Genomic DNA, 19,328 nt, shown 5'->3' with positions numbered 1-19,328 from the left:
GTGTGTTTGTGATTGTGTGATTGTGATTGTGTGATCGTGATTGTGTGATCGTGATTGTGTGATTGTGATTGTGTGATCGTGATTGTGTGATCGTGATTGTGTGATCGTGATTGTGTGATCGTGATTGTGTGATAGCGATTGTGTGATAGCTATTGTGGGATCGTGGTTGTGTGATCGTGATTGTGTGATCGTGATTGTGTGATCGTGATTGTGTGATCGTGATTGTGTGATTGTGATTGTGTGATCATGATCGTGTGATCGTGATCGTGTGGTCGTGACTGTGTGATCGTGATTGTGATTGTGATTGTGTGATTGTGATTGTGTGACTGTGATTGTGTGATCGTGATAGTCTGATCGTGATTGTGTGATCGTGATTGTGTGATCGTGATTGTGTGATGGTGATTGTGTGATGGTGATTGTGTGATCGTGATTGTGCGATCGTGATTGTGTGATTGTGATTGTGTGATTGTGATTGTGTGATTGTGATTGTGTGATCGTGATTGTGTGATCGTGACTGTTCGATCGTGATTGTGTGATCGTGATTGTGGGATTGTGACTGTGTGATTGTGTGATTGTGATTGTGTGACTGTGATTGTGTGGTTGTGATTGTGGGATTGTGATTGTGTGATTGTGTGATTGTGATTGTGATTGTGATTGTGATTGTGATTGTGATTGTGATTGTGATTGTGACTGTATGATTGTGATTGTGTGACTGTGATTGTGTGATCGTGATTGTGTGATCGTAACTGTGTGATCGTGATTGTGTGATCGTGATTGTGGGATTGTGACTGTGTGATTGTGTGATTGTGTGATTGTGTGATTGTGTGATCGTGATTGTGTGATCCTGATTGTGTGATCGTGATTGTGTGATCGTGTTTGTGTAATTGTGATTGTGTGATTGTGATTGTGTGATTATGATTGTGTGACTGTGATTGTGTGACTGTGATTGTGTGATTGTGATTGTGTGATTGTGATTGTGTGATTGTGATTGTGTGATCGTGATTGTGTGATCGTGATTGTGTGTTTGTGATTGTCTGATTGTGATTGTGATTGTGTGACTGTGTGATTGTGATTGTGTGATTGTGATTGTGTGATTGTGATTGTGTGATTGTGATTGTGTGATTGTGATTGTGTGATTGTGATTGTGTGATTGTGATTGTGTGATTGTGATTGTGTGATAGTGATTGTGTGATCGCGATTGTGTGATCGTGATTGTGTGATCGTGATTGTGTGATCGTGATTGTGTGATCGTGATAGTGTGATCGTGATTGTCTGATCGTGATTGTGTGATGGTGATTGTGTGATGGTGATTGTGTGATCGTGATTGTGAGATTGTGATTGTGTGATCGTGACTGTGTGATCGTGATTGTGATTGTGTGATTGTGATTGTGTGATTGTGATTGTGTGATTGTGATTGTGTGATTGTGATTGTGTGATCGTGATTGTGTGATCGTGATTGTGTGATTGTGATTTTGTGATCGTGATTGTGTGATCGTGATTGTGTTAATGTGATTGTGTGATCGTGATAGTGTGATTGAGATTGTATGATCGTGACTGTGTGATCGTGATTGTGTGATCGTGATCGTGTGATCGCGACTGTGTGTTTGTGATTGTGTGATCGTGATTGTGTGATCGTGATCGTGTGATCGTGACTGTGCGTTCGTGATTGTGTGATCGTGATTGTGGGATTGTGACCGTGTGATTGTGTGATTGTGTGATAGTGATTGTGTGATCGTGATTGTGTGATCGTGTTTGTGTAATTGTGATTGTGTGATTGTGATTGTGTGACTGTGATTGTGTGACTGTGATTGTGTGATTGTGATTGTGTGATTGTGATTGTGATTGTGTGATTGTGATTGTGTGATTGTGATTGTGTGACTGTGATTGTGTGATTGTGATTGTGGGATTGTGATTGTGTGATTGTGTGATTGTGATTGTGTGATCGAGATCGTGATTGTGATTGTGTGATTGCGATTGTGTGATTGTGATTGTGTGATTGTGATTGTGTGATTGTGATTGTGTGATTGTGATTGTGTGATTGTGATTGTGTGATTGTGATTGTGTGATTGTGATTGTGTGATTGTGATTGTGTGATTGTGATTGTGTGATCGTGATTGTGTGATCGTGATTGTGTGATTGTGATTGTGCGATCGTGATTGTGTGATCGTGATTGTGTTAATGTGATTGTGTGATCGTGATAGTGTGATTGTGATTGTATCATCGTGACTGTGTGATCGTGATTGTGTGATCGTGATCGTGTGATCGCGACTGTGTGTTTGTGATTGTGTGATCGTGATTGTGTGATCGTGATCGTGTGATCGTGACTGTGCGATCGTGATTGTGTGATCGTGATTGTGGGATTGTGACTGTGTGATTGTGTGATTGTGTGATAGTGATTGTGTGATCGTGATTGTGTGATCGTGTTTGTGTAATTGTGATTGTGTGATTGTGATTGTGTGATTGTGATTGTGTGATTGTGATTGTGTGATTGTGATTGTGATTGTGTGATTGTGATTGTGTGACTGTGATTGTGTGATTGTGATTGTGGGATTGTGATTGTGTGATTGTGTGATTGTGATTGTGTGATCGAGATCGTGATTGTGATTGTGTGATTGCGATTGTGTGATTGTGATTGTGTGATTGTGATTGTGTGATTGTGATTGTGTGATTGTGATTGTGTGATTGTGATTGTGTGATTGTGATTGTGTGATTGTGATTGTGTGATCGTGATTGTGTGATCGTGATTGTGTGATCGTGATTGTGTGATCGTGATTGTGTGATGGTGATTGTGTGATCGTCATTGTGTGACCTTGATTGTGTGATTGTGATTGTGTGATTTTGATTGTGTGATTGTGATTGTGTGATTGTGATTGTGTGATTGTGATTGTGTGATTGTGATTGTGTGATTGTGATTGTGTGATCGTGATTGTGTGATCGTGATTGTGTGATCGTGATCGAGTGATCGGGACTGTGTGTTTGTGATTGTGTGAACGTGATTGTGTGATCGTGATTGTGTGATCGTGATTGTGTGGTCGAGATTGTGTGATGGTGATTGTGTGATCGTCATTGTGTGGCGTTGATTGTGTGAACGTGATTGTGTGATCGTGATTGTGTGATCGCGATTGTGTGGTCGAGATTGTGTGATGGTGATTGTGTGATCGTCATTGTGTGGCGTTGATTGTGTGATTGTGATTGTGTGATCGTGATTGAGTGATCGTGATTGTGTGATCGTGATTGTGTGATTGTGATTGTGTGATCGTGATTGTGTGATGGTGATTGTGTGATCGTCATTGTGTGACCTTGATTGTGTGATTGTGATTGTGTGATTTTGATTGTGTGATTGTGATTGTGTGATTGTGATTGTGTGATCGTGATTGTGTCATCGTGATTGTGTGATCGCGACTGTGTGATCGTGATTGTGTGATCGTGATTGTGTGATCGTGATTGTGTGATCGTGATTGTGTGACTGTGTGATTGTCTGATTGTGTTATTGTGATTGTGTTATTGTGATTGTGTGATTGTGATTGTGTGATTGTGATTGTGTGATTGTGATTGTGTGATCGTGACTGTGTGGTCGTGATTGTGTGATCGTGATTGTGGGATTGTGACTGTGTGATTGTGTGATCGTGACTGTGTGGTCGTGATTGTGTGATCGTGATTGTGGGATTGTGACTGTGTGATTGTGTGATTGTGGTTGTGTGATTGTGATTGTGTGACTCTGATTGTGTGATCGTGACTGTGTGATCGTGATTGTGATTGTGATTGTGTGATTGTGATTGTGTGATTGTGATTGTGTGACTGTGATTGTGTGATCGTGATAGTGTGATCGTGATTGTGTGATCGTGATTGTGTGATCGTGATTGTGTGATGGTGATTGTGTGATCGTGACTGTGTGATGGTGATTGTGTGATTGCGATTGTGATATTGTGATTGTGTGATTGTGATTGTGTGATCGTGACTGTGTGATCGTGATTGTGTGATCGTGATCGAGTGATCGCGACTGTGTGTTTGTGATTGTGTGATCGTGATTGTGTGGTCGTGGTTGTGTGATGGTGATGGTGTGATCGTCATTGTGTGACCTTGATTGTGTGATTGTGATTGTGTGATCGTGATTGTGTGATCGTGATTGTGTGATTGTGATTGTGTGATCGTGATTGTGTGATGGTGATTGTGTGATCGTCATTGTGTGACCTTGATTGTGTGATCGTGATTGTGTGATGGTGATAGTGTGATTGTGACTGTGTGATCGTGATTGTGTGATTGTGATTGTGTGATTGTGATTGTGTGATCGTGATCGTGTGACCGTGACTGTGCGATCGTGATTGTGTGATCGTGATTGTGGGATTGTGACTGCGTGATTGTGTGATTGTGATTGTGTGACTGTGATTGTGTGATTGTGATTGTGGGATTGTGATTGTGTGATTGTGTGATTGTGATTGTGTGATCGTGATTGTGTGATTGTGATTGTGGGATTGTGATTGTGTGATCGTGATTGTGGGATTGTGACTGTGTGATTGTGTGATTGTGATTGCGTGATTGTATGATTGTGTGATAGTGATTGTGTGATCGTGATCGTGTGATCGTGACTGTGCGAACGTGATTGTGTGATCGTGATTGTGGGATTGTGACTGTGTGATTGTGTGATTGTGATTGTGTGATAGCGATTGTGTGATAGCGATTGTGTGATCGTGATTGTGTGACTGTGATTGTGTGATCGTGATAGTGTGATCGCGTCTGTGTGTTTGTAATTGTGTGAACGTGATTGTGTGATCGTGATTGTGTGATCGTGACTGTGTGATCGTGATTGTGTGATCGTGATCGAGTGATCGCGACTGTGTGTTTGTGATTGTGTGAACGTGATTGTGTGATCGTGATTGTGTGATCGTGATTGTGTGATCGTGATTGTGTGATCGTGATTGTGTGATCGTGATTGTGTGGTCGTGATTGTGTGATGGTGATGGTGTGATCGTCATTGTGTGACCTTGATTGTGTGATTGTGATTGTGTGATCGTGATCGTGTGATCGTGATCGTGTGATCGTGATCGTGTGATCGCGACTGTGTGTTTGTGATTGTGTGATTGTGATTGTGTGATCGTGATTGTGTGATCGTGATTGTGTGATTGTGATTGTGTGATCGTGATTGTGTGATCGTGATTGTGTGATCGTGATTGTGTGATCGTGATTGTGTGATAGCGATTGTGTGATAGCTATTGTGGGATCGTGGTTGTGTGATCGTGATTGTGTGATCGTGATTGTGTGATCGTGGTTGTGTGATCGTGATTGTGTGATTGTGATTGTGTGATCATGATCGTGTGATCGTGATCGTGTGGTCGTGACTGTGTGATCGTGATTGTGATTGTGATTGTGTGATTGTGATTGTGTGACTGTGATTGTGTGATCGTGATAGTCTGATCGTGATTGTGTGATCGTGATTGTGTGATCGTGATTGTGTGATGGTGATTGTGTGATGGTGATTGTGTGATCGTGATTGTGCGATCGTGATTGTGTGATTGTGATTGTGTGATTGTGATTGTGTGATTGTGATTGTGTGATCGTGATCGTGTGATCGTGACTGTTCGATCGTGATTGTGTGATCGTGATTGTGGGATTGTGACTGTGTGATTGTGTGATTGGGATTGTGTGACTGTGATTGTGTGGTTGTGATTGTGGGATTGTGATTGTGTGATTGTGTGATTGTGATTGTGATTGTGATTGTGATTGTGATTGTGATTGTGATTGTGACTGTGTGATTGTGATTGTGTGACTGTGATTGTGTGATCGTGATTGTGTGATCGTAACTGTGTGATCGTGATTGTGTGATCGTGATTGTGGGATTGTGACTGTGTGATTGTGTGATTGTGATTGTGTGACTGTGATTGTGTGATTGTGATTGTGGGATTGTGATTGTGTGATTGTGTGATTGTGATTGTGATTGTGATTGTGAATGTGATTGTGATAGTGTGACTGCGTGATTGTGATTGTGTGATCGTGATTGTGTGATTGTGATTGTGGGATTGTGATTGTGTGATCGTGATTGTGGGATTGTGACTGTGTGATTGTGTGATTGTGATTGCGTGATTGTGTGATTGTGTGATAGTGATTGTGTGATCGTGATTGTGTGATCGTGATTGTGTGATCGTGTTTGTGTAATTGTGATTGTGTGATCGTGATTGTGATTGTGATTGTGTGATTGTGTTTGTGTGACTGTGATTGTGTGATCGTGATAGTCTGATCGTGATTGTGTGATCGTGATTGTGTGATCGTGATCGTGTGATCGTGATCGTGTGATCGTGATCGTGTGATCGTGACTGTGTGATCGTGATTGTGATTGTGATTGTGTGATTGTGATTGTGTGACTGTGATTGTGTGATCGTGATATTGTGATCGTGACTGTGCGATCGTGATTGTGTTATCGTGATTGTGGGATTGTGACTGTGTGATTGTGTGATGGTGATTGTGTGATCGTGATTGTGTGATTGTGATTGTGTGATTGTGATTGTGTGATTGTGATTGTGTGATCGTGATCGTGTGATCGTGACTGTGCGATCGTGATTGTGTGATCGTGATTGTGGGATTGTGACTGTGTGATTGTGTGATCGTGACTGTGTGATCGTGATTGTGTGATCGTGATTGTGGGATTGTGACAGTGTGATTGTGTGATTGTAATTGTGTGATTCTGATTGTGTGATCGTGATTGTGTGATCGTGATTGTGGGATTGTGACTGTGTGATTGTGTGATTGTGGGATTGTGATTGTGGGATTGTGATTGTGGGATTGTGATTGTGGGATTGTGATTGTGGGATTGTGATTGTGGGATTGTGATTGTGGGATTGTGATTGTGGGATTGTGATTGTGGGATTGTGATTGTGTGATTGTGATTGTGTGATTGTGATTGTGTGATTGTGATTGTGTGATTGTGATTGTGTGATTGTGATTGTGTGATTGTGATTGTGAGATTGTGATTGTGTGATTGTGATTGGGTGATTGTGATTGTGTGATTGTGATTGTGTGATTGTGATTGCGTGATTGTGATTGCGTGATTGTGATTGTGTGATCGTGATTGTGTGATCGTGATTGTGTGATCGTGATTGTGTGATCGTGATTGTGTGATCGTGATTGTGTGATCGTGATTGTGTGATTGTGATTGTGTGATAGCGATTGTGTGATCGTGATTGTGTGATCGTGATTGTGTGATCGTGATTGTGTGATCGTGATCGTGTTATCGTGATCGTGTGATCGTGACTGTGTGATCGTGATTGTGATGGTGATTGTGTGATTGTGATTGTGTGATTGTGATTGTGTGATTGTGATTGTGTGATCGTGATCGTGTGATCGTGACTGTGCGATCGTGATTGTGTGATCGTGATTGTGGGATTGTGACTGTGTGATTGTGTGATTGTGGTTGTGTGACTGTGATTGTGTGATTGTGATTGTGGGATTGTGATTGTGTGATTGTGTGATTGTGATTGTGATTGTGATTGTGATTGTGATTGTGATTGTGATAGTGTGACTGCGTGATTGTGATTGTGTGATCGTGATTGTGTGATTGTGATTGTGGGATTGTGATTGTGGGATTGTGATTGTGTGATTGTGATTGTGTGATTGTGATTGTGTGATTGTGATTGTGTGATTGTGATTGTGTGATTGTGATTGTGTGATTGTGATTGTGAGATTGTGATTGTGTGATTGTGATTGTGTGATTGTGATTGTGTGATTGTGATTGTGTGATTGTGATTGCGTGATTGTGATTGTGTGATCGTGACTGTGTGATCGTGATTGTGTGATCGTGATTGTGTGATCGTGATTGTGTGATCGTGATTGTGTGATCGTGATTGTGTGATCGTGATTGCGTGATCGTGATTGCGTGATCGTGATTGTGTGATTGGGAGTGTGTGATTGTGATTGTGTGACTGTGATTGTGTGGTCGTGATTGTGTGATCGTGTTTGTGTGATCGTGATTGTGTGATCGTGATTGTGTGATCGTGATTGTGTGATCGTGATTGTGTGATCGTGATTGTGTGATCGTGATTGTGTGATCGTGATTGTGTGATCGTGATTGTGTGATCGTGGTTGTGTGATCGTGATTGTGTGATCGTGATTGTGTGATCGTGATTGTGGGATGTGATTGTGTGATTGTGATTGTGATTGTGATTGTGATTGTGATTGTGATTGTGATTGTGATTGTGATTGTGATTGTGATTGTGATTGTGATTGTGATTGTGATTGTGATTGTGATTGTGATTGTGATTGTGATTGTGATTGTGATTGTGATTGTGATTGTGATTGTGATTGTGATTGCGATTGTGATTGTGATTGTGATTGTGTGACTGTGTGATTGTGATTCTGTGATCGTGATTGTGATTGTGATTGTGATTGTGATTGTGATTGTGATTGTGATTGTGATTGTGATTGTGTGACTGTGTGATTGTGATATTGTGATTGTGATTGTGTGATCGTGATTGTGTGATCGTGATTGTGTGATAGCGATTGTGTGATAGCGGTTGTGTGATCGTGGTTGTGTGACCGTGATTGTGTGATCGTGATTGTGTGACTGTGATTGTGTGATCGTGATTGTGTGATCGTGTTTGTGTGATCGTGATTGTGTGATCGTGATTGTGTGATCGTGATTGTGTGATCGTGATTGTGTGATCGTGATTGTGTGATCGTGATTGTGTGATTGTGATTGTGTGATAGCGATTGTGTGATAGCGATTGTGTGATCGTGATTGTGTGATCGTGATTGTGTGATCGTGATTGTGTGATCGTGATCGTGTTATCGTGATCGTGTGATCGTGACTGTGTGATCGTGATTGTGATGGTGATTGTGTGATTGTGATTGTGTGATTGTGATTGTGTGATTGTGATTGTGTGATCGTGATAGTGTGATCGTGACTGTGCGATCGTGATTGTGTGATCGTGATTGTGGGATTGTGACTGTGTGATTGTGTGACTGTGATTGTGTGATTGTGATTGTGGGATTGTGATTGTGTGATTGTGTGATTGTGTGATTGTGATTGTGATTGTGATTGTGATTGTGATTGTGATTGTGATAGTGTGACTGCGTGATTGTGATTGTGTGATCGTGATTGTGTGATTGTGATTGTGGGATTGTGATTGTGTGATCGTGATTGTGGGATTGTGACTGTGTGATTGTGTGATTGTGATTGCGTGATTGTGTGATTGTGTGATAGTGATTGTGTGATCGTGATCGTGTGATCGTGACTGTGCGATCGTGATTGTGTGATCGTGATTGTGGGATTGTGACTGTGTGATTGTGTGATTGTGATTGTGTGATAGCGATTGTGTGATAGCGATTGTGTGATCGTGATTGTGTGATCGTGATTGTGTGATCGTGATCGTGTGATCGTGATCGTGTGATCGTGATAGTATGATCGTGATTGTGTTATTGTGTGATTGTGTGATTGTGTGATTGTCTGATTGTGTTATTGTGATTGTGTGATTGCGATTGTGATATTGTGATTGTGTGATTGTGATTGTGTGATCGTGATAGTGTGATCGTGATTGTGTGATCGTGATTGTGGGATTGTGACTGTGTGATTGTGTGATTGTGGGATTGTGATTGTGGGATTGTGATTGTGGGATTGTGATTGTGGGATTGTGATTGTGGGATTGTGATTGTGGGATTGTGATTGTGGGATTGTGATTGTGGGATTGTGATTGTGGGATTGTGATTGTGGGATTGTGACTGTGTGATCGTGATTGTGATTGTGATTGTGTGATTGTGATTGTGTGACTGTGATTGTGTGATCGTGATAGTGTGATCGTGATTGGGTGATCGTGATTGTGTGATCGTGATTGTGTGATGGTGAATGTGTGATGGTGATTGTGTGATTGTGATTGTGTGATTGTGATTGTGTGATTGTGATTGTGTGATCGTGATCGTGTGATCGTGACTGTGCGATCGTGATTGTGTGATCGTGATTGTGGGATTGTGACTGTGTGATTGTGTGGTTGTGATTGTGTGACTGTGATTGTGTGATTGTGATTGTGGGATTGTGATTGTGTGATTGTGTGATTGTGATTGTGATTGTGATTGTGATTGTGATTGTGATTGTGATTGTGATTGTGATAGTGTGACTGCGTGATTGTGATTGTGTGATCGTGATTGTGTGATTGTGATTGTGGGATTGTGATTGTGTGATCGTGATTGTGGGATTGTGACTGTGTGATTGTGTGATTGTGATTGCGTGATTGTATGATTGTGTGATAGTGATTGTGTGATCGTGATCGTGTGATCGTGACTGTGCGATCGTGATTGTGTGATCGTGATTGTGGGATTGTGACTGTGTGATTGTGTGATTGTGATTGTGTGATAGCGATTGTGTGATAGCGATTGTGTGATCGTGATTGTGTGACTGTGATTGTGTGATCGTGATAGTGTGATCGCGTCTGTGTGTTTGTAATTGTGTGAACGTGATTGTGTGATCGTGATTGTGTGATCGTGACTGTGTGATCGTGATTGTATGATCGTGATCGAGTGATCGCGACTGTGTGTTTGTGATTGTGTGAACGTGATTGTGTGATCGTGATTGTGTGATCGTAACTGTGTGATCGTGATTGTGTGATCGTGATTGTGGGATTGTGACTGTGTGATTGTGTGATTGTGTGATTGTGTGATTGTGTGATCGTGATTGTGTGATCCTGATTGTGTGATCGTGATTGTGTGATCGTGTTTGTGTAATTGTGATTGTGTGATTGTGATTGTGTGATTATGATTGTGTGACTGTGATTGTGTGACTGTGATTGTGTGATTGTGATTGTGTGATTGTGATTGTGTGATTGTGATTGTGTGATCGTGATTGTGTGATCGTGATTGTGTGTTTGTGATTGTCTGATTGTGATTGTGATTGTGTGACTGTGTGATTGTGATTGTGTGATTGTGATTGTGTGATTGTGATTGTGTGATTGTGATTGTGTGATTGTGATTGTGTGATTGTGATTGTGTGATTGTGATTGTGTGATAGTGATTGTGTGATCGCGATTGTGTGATCGTGATTGTGTGATCGTGATTGTGTGATCGTGATTGTGTGATCGTGATAGTGTGATCGTGATTGTCTGATCGTGATTGTGTGATGGTGATTGTGTGATGGTGATTGTGTGATCGTGATTGTGAGATTGTGATTGTGTGATCGTGACTGTGTGATCGTGATTGTGATTGTGTGATTGTGATTGTGTGATTGTGATTGTGTGATTGTGATTGTGTGATTGTGATTGTGTGATCGTGATTGTGTGATCGTGATTGTGTGATTGTGGTTTTGTGATCGTGATTGTGTGATCGTGATTGTGTTAATGTGATTGTGTGATCGTGATAGTGTGATTGAGATTGTATGATCGTGACTGTGTGATCGTGATTGTGTGATCGTGATCGTGTGATCGCGACTGTGTGTTTGTGATTGTGTGATCGTGATTGTGTGATCGTGATCGTGTGATCGTGACTGTGCGTTCGTGATTGTGTGATCGTGATTGTGGGATTGTGACCGTGTGATTGTGTGATTGTGTGATAGTGATTGTGTGATCGTGATTGTGTGATCGTGTTTGTGTAATTGTGATTGTGTGATTGTGATTGTGTGACTGTGATTGTGTGACTGTGATTGTGTGATTGTGATTGTGTGATTGTGATTGTGATTGTGTGATTGTGATTGTGTGACTGTGATTGTGTGATTGTGATTGTGGGATTGTGATTGTGTGATTGTGTGATTGTGATTGTGTGATCGAGATCGTGATTGTGATTGTGTGATTGCGATTGTGTGATTGTGATTGTGTGATTGTGATTGTGTGATTGTGATTGTGTGATTGTGATTGTGTGATTGTGATTGTGTGATTGTGATTGTGTGATTGTGATTGTGTGATTGTGATTGTGTGATTGTGATTGTGTGATTGTGATTGTGTGATCGTGATTGTGTGATCGTGATTGTGTGATTGTGATTGTGCGATCGTGATTGTGTGATCGTGATTGTGTTAATGTGATTGTGTGATCGTGATAGTGTGATTGTGATTGTATCATCGTGACTGTGTGATCGTGATTGTGTGATCGTGATCGTGTGATCGCGACTGTGTGTTTGTGATTGTGTGATCGTGATTGTGTGATCGTGATCGTGTGATCGTGACTGTGCGATCGTGATTGTGTGATCGTGATTGTGGGATTGTGACTGTGTGATTGTGTGATTGTGTGATAGTGATTGTGTGATCGTGATTGTGTGATCGTGTTTGTGTAATTGTGATTGTGTGATTGTGATTGTGTGATTGTGATTGTGTGATTGTGATTGTGTGATTGTGATTGTGATTGTGTGATTGTGATTGTGTGACTGTGATTGTGTGATTGTGATTGTGGGATTGTGATTGTGTGATTGTGTGATTGTGATTGTGTGATCGAGATCGTGATTGTGATTGTGTGATTGCGATTGTGTGATTGTGATTGTGTGATTGTGATTGTGTGATTGTGATTGTGTGATTGTGATTGTGTGATTGTGATTGTGTGATTGTGATTGTGTGATTGTGATTGTGTGATCGTGATTGTGTGATCGTGATTGTGTGATCGTGATTGTGTGATCGTGATTGTGTGATGGTGATTGTGTGATCGTCATTGTGTGACCTTGATTGTGTGATTGTGATTGTGTGATTTTGATTGTGTGATTGTGATTGTGTGATTGTGATTGTGTGATTGTGATTGTGTGATTGTGATTGTGTGATTGTGATTGTGTGATCGTGATTGTGTGATCGTGATTGTGTGATCGTGATCGAGTGATCGGGACTGTGTGTTTGTGATTGTGTGAACGTGATTGTGTGATCGTGATTGTGTGATCGTGATTGTGTGGTCGAGATTGTGTGATGGTGATTGTGTGATCGTCATTGTGTGGCGTTGATTGTGTGAACGTGATTGTGTGATCGTGATTGTGTGATCGCGATTGTGTGGTCGAGATTGTGTGATGGTGATTGTGTGATCGTCATTGTGTGGCGTTGATTGTGTGATTGTGATTGTGTGATCGTGATTGAGTGATCGTGATTGTGTGATCGTGATTGTGTGATTGTGATTGTGTGATCGTGATTGTGTGATGGTGATTGTGTGATCGTCATTGTGTGACCTTGATTGTGTGATTGTGATTGTGTGATTTTGATTGTGTGATTGTGATTGTGTGATTGTGATTGTGTGATCGTGATTGTGTCATCGTGATTGTGTGATCGCGACTGTGTGATCGTGATTGTGTGATCGTGATTGTGTGATCGTGATTGTGTGATCGTGATTGTGTGACTGTGTGATTGTCTGATTGTGTTATTGTGATTGTGTTATTGTGATTGTGTGATTGTGATTGTGTGATTGTGATTGTGTGATTGTGATTGTGTGATCGTGACTGTGTGGTCGTGATTGTGTGATCGTGATTGTGGGATTGTGACTGTGTGATTGTGTGATCGTGACTGTGTGGTCGTGATTGTGTGATCGTGATTGTGGGATTGTGACTGTGTGATTGTGTGATTGTGGTTGTGTGATTGTGATTGTGTGACTCTGATTGTGTGATCGTGACTGTGTGATCGTGATTGTGATTGTGATTGTGTGATTGTGATTGTGTGATTGTGATTGTGTGACTGTGATTGTGTGATCGTGATAGTGTGATCGTGATTGTGTGATCGTGATTGTGTGATCGTGATTGTGTGATGGTGATTGTGTGATCGTGACTGTGTGATGGTGATTGTGTGATTGCGATTGTGATATTGTGATTGTGTGATTGTGATTGTGTGATCGTGACTGTGTGATCGTGATTGTGTGATCGTGATCGAGTGATCGCGACTGTGTGTTTGTGATTGTGTGATCGTGATTGTGTGGTCGTGGTTGTGTGATGGTGATGGTGTGATCGTCATTGTGTGACCTTGATTGTGTGATTGTGATTGTGTGATCGTGATTGTGTGATCGTGATTGTGTGATTGTGATTGTGTGATCGTGATTGTGTGATGGTGATTGTGTGATCGTCATTGTGTGACCTTGATTGTGTGATCGTGATTGTGTGATGGTGATAGTGTGATTGTGACTGTGTGATCGTGATTGTGTGATTGTGATTGTGTGATTGTGATTGTGTGATCGTGATCGTGTGACCGTGACTGTGCGATCGTGATTGTGTGATCGTGATTGTGGGATTGTGACTGCGTGATTGTGTGATTGTGATTGTGTGACTGTGATTGTGTGATTGTGATTGTGGGATTGTGATTGTGTGATTGTGTGATTGTGATTGTGTGATCGTGATTGTGTGATTGTGATTGTGGGATTGTGATTGTGTGATCGTGATTGTGGGATTGTGACTGTGTGATTGTGTGATTGTGATTGCGTGATTGTATGATTGTGTGATAGTGATTGTGTGATCGTGATCGTGTGATCGTGACTGTGCGATCGTGATTGTGTGATCGTGATTGTGGGATTGTGACTGTGTGATTGTGTGATTGTGATTGTGTGATAGCGATTGTGTGATAGCGATTGTGTGATCGTGATTGTGTGACTGTGATTGTGTGATCGTGATAGTGTGATCGCGTCTGTGTGTTTGTAATTGTGTGAACGTGATTGTGTGATCGTGATTGTGTGATCGTGACTGTGTGATCGTGATTGTGTGATCGTGATCGAGTGATCGCGACTGTGTGTTTGTGATTGTGTGAACGTGATTGTGTGATCGTGATTGTGTGATCGTGATTGTGTGATCGTGATTGTGTGATCGTGATTGTGTGATCGTGATTGTGTGGTCGTGATTGTGTGATGGTGATGGTGTGATCGTCATTGTGTGACCTTGATTGTGTGATTGTGATTGTGTGATCGTGATCGTGTGATCGTGATCGTGTGATCGTGATCGTGTGATCGCGACTGTGTGTTTGTGATTGTGTGATTGTGATTGTGTGATCGTGATTGTGTGATCGTGATTGTGTGATTGTGATTGTGTGATCGTGATTGTGTGATCGTGATTGTGTGATCGTGATTGTGTGATCGTGATTGTGTGATAGCGATTGTGTGATAGCTATTGTGGGATCGTGGTTGTGTGATCGTGATTGTGTGATCGTGATTGTGTGATCGTGGTTGTGTGATCGTGATTGTGTGATTGTGATTGTGTGATCATGATCGTGTGATCGTGATCGTGTGGTCGTGACTGTGTGATCGTGATTGTGATTGTGATTGTGTGATTGTGATTGTGTGACTGTGATTGTGTGATCGTGATAGTCTGATCGTGATTGTGTGATCGTGATTGTGTGATCGTGATTGTGTGATGGTGATTGTGTGATGGTGATTGTGTGATCGTGATTGTGCGATCGTGATTGTGTGATTGTGATTGTGTGATTGTGATTGTGTGATTGTGATTGTGTGATCGTGATCGTGTGATCGTGACTGTTCGATCGTGATTGTGTGATCGTGATTGTGGGATTGTGACTGTGTGATTGTGTGATTGGGATTGTGTGACTGTGATTGTGTGGTTGTGATTGTGGGATTGTGATTGTGTGATTGTGTGATTGTGATTGTGATTGTGATTGTGATTGTGATTGTGATTGTGATTGTGACTGTGTGATTGTGATTGTGTGACTGTGATTGTGTGATCGTGATTGTGTGATCGTAACTGTGTGATCGTGATTGTGTGATCGTGATTGTGGGATTGTGACTGTGTGATTGTGTGATTGTGATTGTGTGACTGTGATTGTGTGATTGTGATTGTGGGATTGTGATTGTGTGATTGTGTGATTGTGATTGTGATTGTGATTGTGAATGTGATTGTGATAGTGTGACTGCGTGATTGTGATTGTGTGATCGTGATTGTGTGATTGTGATTGTGGGATTGTGATTGTGTGATCGTGATTGTGGGATTGTGACTGTGTGATTGTGTGATTGTGATTGCGTGATTGTGTGATTGTGTGATAGTGATTGTGTGATCGTGATTGTGTGATCGTGATTGTGTGATCGTGTTTGTGTAATTGTGATTGTGTGATCGTGATTGTGATTGTGATTGTGTGATTGTGTTTGTGTGACTGTGATTGTGTGATCGTGATAGTCTGATCGTGATTGTGTGATCGTGATTGTGTGATCGTGATCGTGTGATCGTGATCGTGTGATCGTGATCGTGTGATCGTGACTGTGTGATCGTGATTGTGATTGTGATTGTGTGATTGTGATTGTGTGACTGTGATTGTGTGATCGTGATATTGTGATCGTGACTGTGCGATCGTGATTGTGTTATCGTGATTGTGGGATTGTGACTGTGTGATTGTGTGATGGTGATTGTGTGATCGTGATTGTGTGATTGTGATTGTGTGATTGTGATTGTGTGATTGTGATTGTGTGATCGTGATCGTGTGATCGTGACTGTGCGATCGTGATTGTGTGATCGTGATTGTGGGATTGTGACTGTGTGATTGTGTGATCGTGACTGTGTGATCGTGATTGTGTGATCGTGATTGTGGGATTGTGACAGTGTGATTGTGTGATTGTAATTGTGTGATTCTGATTGTGTGATCGTGATTGTGTGATCGTGATTGTGGGATTGTGACTGTGTGATTGTGTGATTGTGGGATTGTGATTGTGGGATTGTGATTGTGGGATTGTGATTGTGGGATTGTGATTGTGGGATTGTGATTGTGGGATTGTGATTGTGGGATTGTGATTGTGGGATTGTGATTGTGTGATTGTGATTGTGTGATTGTGATTGTGTGATTGTGATTGTGTGATTGTGATTGTGTGATTGTGATTGTGTGATTGTGATTGTGAGATTGTGATTGTGTGATTGTGATTGGGTGATTGTGATTGTGTGATTGTGATTGTGTGATTGTGATTGCGTGATTGTGATTGCGTGATTGTGATTGTGTGATCGTGATTGTGTGATCGTGATTGTGTGATCGTGATTGTGTGATCGTGATTGTGTGATCGTGATTGTGTGATCGTGATTGTGTGATTGTGATTGTGTGATAGCGATTGTGTGATCGTGATTGTGTGATCGTGATTGTGTGATCGTGATTGTGTGATCGTGATCGTGTTATCGTGATCGTGTGATCGTGACTGTGTGATCGTGATTGTGATGGTGATTGTGTGATTGTGATTGTGTGATTGTGATTGTGTGATTGTGATTGTGTGATCGTGATCGTGTGATCGTGACTGTGCGATCGTGATTGTGTGATCGTGATTGTGGGATTGTGACTGTGTGATTGTGTGATTGTGATTGTGTGACTGTGATTGTGTGATTGTGATTGTGGGATTGTAATTGTGTGATTGTGTGATTGTGATTGTGATTGTGATTGTGATTGTGATTGTGATTGTGATAGTGTGACTGCGTGATTGTGATTGTGTGATCGTGATTGTGTGATTGTGATTGTGGGATTGTGATTGTGGGATTGTGATTGTGTGATTGTGATTGTGTGATTGTGATTGTGTGATTGTGATTGTGTGATTGTGATTGTGTGATTGTGATTGTGTGATTGTGATTGTGAGATTGTGATTGTGTGATTGTGATTGTGTGATTGTGATTGTGTGATTGTGATTGTGTGATTGTGATTGCGTGATTGTGATTGTGTGATCGTGACTGTGTGATCGTGATTGTGTGATCGTGATTGTGTGATCGTGATTGTGTGATCGTGATTGTGTGATCGTGATTGTGTGATCGTGATTGCGTGATCGTGATTGCGTGATCGTGATTGTGTGATTGGGAGTGTGTGATTGTGATTGTGTGACTGTGATTGTGTGGTCGTGATTGTGTGATCGTGTTTGTGTGATCGTGATTGTGTGATCGTGATTGTGTGATCGTGATTGTGTGATCGTGATTGTGTGATCGTGATTGTGTGATCGTGATTGTGTGATCGTGATTGTGTGATCGTGATTGTGTGATCGTGATTGTGTGATCGTGATTGTGTGATCGTGATCGTGTTATCGTGATCGTGTGATCGTGACTGTGTGATCGTGATTGTGATGGTGATTGTGTGATTGTGATTGTGTGATTGTGATTGTGTGATTGTGATTGTGTGATCGTGATCGTGTGATCGTGACTGTGCGATCGTGATTGTGTGATCGTGATTGTGGGATTGTGACTGTGTGATTGTGTGATTGTGATTGTGTGACTGTGATTGTGTGATTGTGATTGTGGGATTGTAATTGTGTGATTGTGTGATTGTGATTGTGATTGTGATTGTGATTGTGATTGTGATTGTGATAGTGTGACTGCGTGATTGTGATTGTGTGATCGTGATTGTGTGATTGTGATTGTGGGATTGTGATTGTGGGATTGTGATTGTGTGATTGTGATTGTGTGATTGTGATTGTGTGATTGTGATTGTGTGATTGTGATTGTGTGATTGTGATTGTGTGATTGTGATTGTGAGATTGTGATTGTGTGATTGTGATTGTGTGATTGTGATTGTGTGATTGTGATTGTGTGATTGTGATTGCGTGATTGTGATTGTGTGATCGTGACTGTGTGATCGTGATTGTGTGATCGTGATTGTGTGATCGTGATTGTGTGATCGTGATTGTGTGATCGTGATTGTGTGATCGTGATTGCGTGATCGTGATTGCGTGATCGTGATTGTGTGATTGGGAGTGTGTGATTGTGATTGTGTGACTGTGATTGTGTGGTCGTGATTGTGTGATCGTGTTTGTGTGATCGTGATTGTGTGATCGTGATTGTGTGATCGTGATTGTGTGATCGTGATTGTGTGATCGTGATTGTGTGATCGTGATTGTGTGATCGTGATTGTGTGATCGTGATTGTGTGATCGTGGTTGTGTGATCGTGATTGTGTGATCGTGATTGTGTGATCGTGATTGTGGGATGTGATTGTGTGATTGTGATTGTGATTGTGATTGTGATTGTGATTGTGATTGTGATTGTGATTGTGATTGTGATTGTGATTGTGATTGTGATTGTGATTGTGATTGTGATTGTGATTGTGATTGTGATTGTGATTGTGATTGTGATTGTGATTGTGATTGTGATTGTGATTGCGATTGTGATTGTGATTGTGATTGTGTGACTGTGTGATTGTGATTCTGTGATCGTGATTGTGATTGTGATTGTGATTGTGATTGTGATTGTGATTGTGATTGTGATTGTGATTGTGTGACTGTGTGATTGTGATATTGTGATTGTGATTGTGTGATCGTGATTGTGTGATCGTGATTGTGTGATAGCGATTGTGTGATAGCGGTTGTGTGATCGTGGTTGTGTGACCGTGATTGTGTGATCGTGATTGTGTGACTGTGATTGTGTGATCGTGATTGTGTGATCGTGTTTGTGTGATCGTGATTGTGTGATCGTGATTGTGTGATCGTGATTGTGTGATCGTGATTGTGTGATCGTGATTGTGT

Source organism: Megachile rotundata, chromosome 11 (assembly GCF_050947335.1).
Source record: "Megachile rotundata isolate GNS110a chromosome 11, iyMegRotu1, whole genome shotgun sequence".
Lineage (NCBI taxonomy): Eukaryota > Metazoa > Arthropoda > Insecta > Hymenoptera > Megachilidae > Megachile > Megachile rotundata.
This window is presented reverse-complemented; position numbering follows the sequence as displayed.